General features: G+C 33.1%; 1 non-coding gene across 1 annotated transcript; it reads left to right on the plus strand.

Moving 5' to 3' along the window:
- The first annotated feature begins 681 nt into the window (after window positions 1-681).
- On the plus strand, window positions 682-841 carry LOC132537759 (U1 spliceosomal RNA). Its single transcript, XR_009549211.1, has one exon. It is a non-coding gene; the product is annotated as a U1 spliceosomal RNA (small nuclear RNA).
- Window positions 842-1791: the final 950 nt, after the last annotated feature.

Raw genomic sequence — 1791 nt, forward strand, 5'->3', positions numbered from 1 at the left:
TTCAGTTGTATGTTATAAATCAACATTGGTGTATATATTATGTGTTATCATTTTGTTACTTCGTTCTCTTAGTGTCAAAAAATAAATAAAATAAAACTGCCACAATTTGTGGGCAACATGCTAATTTCCATTGGAAACTTAATGATTCCAGGAAAAACAACAAAAAAAAAAACTATTAAAAACAATAAGCTAATATAGTAATGTGGCACAGTACAAAATCAGTAACATTTTTTTTCAGTGAGGGAGCCATGTGCATAAGTGATTCCGTTGCTCATGTGCTTATTCCTTCACGATTTTTTCTTTCAGTAGAGAGAACCAGAATATACACTATAGAACCAGAATATACACTATAGAACCAGAATTTCCCTTGGTTCCCTGGTGCTTTCATGTGGTGTTGGGGTTCAAATTCAGACTCCATACATGACAAAGTGTGTACCCTAGTGGATGAGGCTCTCTCCTGGTCCTGTTGTATATTTCTAAACAAGCAGTTACCTATAAAAGAAGGAAATCAGGGGGTAGGTGGTGGCTCGTAACTATGCACAAAGACCCAGGTTCAGGTCCAGTCCCCACGTGCAAGTGGAAGCTTCATGAATGGCAAAGCCATGATGTAGGTATCTCTATCTCTCTCCCTAACTATCTCTCCCTCTCTCTTGATTTCTCTCTGCTTATCCAATAAATAAAAAATATACCAGGGGAGATACCATGATCACAAAGGAGGTTTTTCCAGGGTAAGGCTTATCCATTGCACTCCAGATGTGTTCACCCCTGCAATTTCCCCAAATGTGGGAAACTTGACTGCATGTTTTGTGGTAGTGGCAGATTACATTCATGCTTTCCCTTGTCTTTTAATTTTTAAGTATATATATATATATATATATATATATATATATATAATTATATATATAATTTTAAGTATATATATACATATATATGTTTATATACATATATATACTTAATATATACTTAAATATTATATATATGTATATATACTATATATACATATATATAATATTTTAAAAGAAAAGAAGGAAATCAAGAAATCAATCCCATTCACAATCACACCAAAATAATTAAGTATCTGGGAACATGAAAGACTTGCACACTGGAAACTATAAATCACTATTAAAAGAAATACAAGATACAAGGAAATGAAAGAAATTATATAATCTTCTTGGACTGGAAGAACTACTATTGTTAAAATAGTATTCTTACCCAAATAACTACACAAATTCAAGGCAATCACTACCAAAACTCCAAAGGCATTCTTTCAGGAAAAAAAATATAAATGCTACTAAAATGTGACTGCAATTAGATCTCTAAATTGCTAAAGAAATACTGAGGGGGGAAAAGATAGTGACAGAGAGTGGATTAATAATTGTGCTGTACAAACATACTACTCAGTTATAATAAAAGATACAATCGTGACTTTTGTGACAATATGATTGGATATTGAAGGTATTAGAGAAAGTAAAATACCTCAGGAGAAAGGCAAATATAGAGTGAGCTCATTTAGACATAGGAAATAAATTAACAAATAATTTTCAGTGTCTATGTGAGTTCTGAAAACCTAAATTTTAAAATATATCCTCCATAATTATGGCAGGCAGTAAAATGACTCCATCTATCCTTACCTGCTTCATGCTCTAATCCTAGGAACTAGTATGTTTCTTTCTATGGCAAGCGGGGCTTTACAGATATGATGAAAGCAAATGAATTTGAAATGTGGAGATTGGAGAGGTCCAACTTGATCCCACAATCCTGAAATGTGGAGGACTTTCCTTGCCTGGAGTC

Source organism: Erinaceus europaeus, chromosome 3 (genome assembly GCF_950295315.1).
Source record: "Erinaceus europaeus chromosome 3, mEriEur2.1, whole genome shotgun sequence".
NCBI classification, from domain to species: Eukaryota; Metazoa; Chordata; class Mammalia; order Eulipotyphla; family Erinaceidae; genus Erinaceus; species Erinaceus europaeus.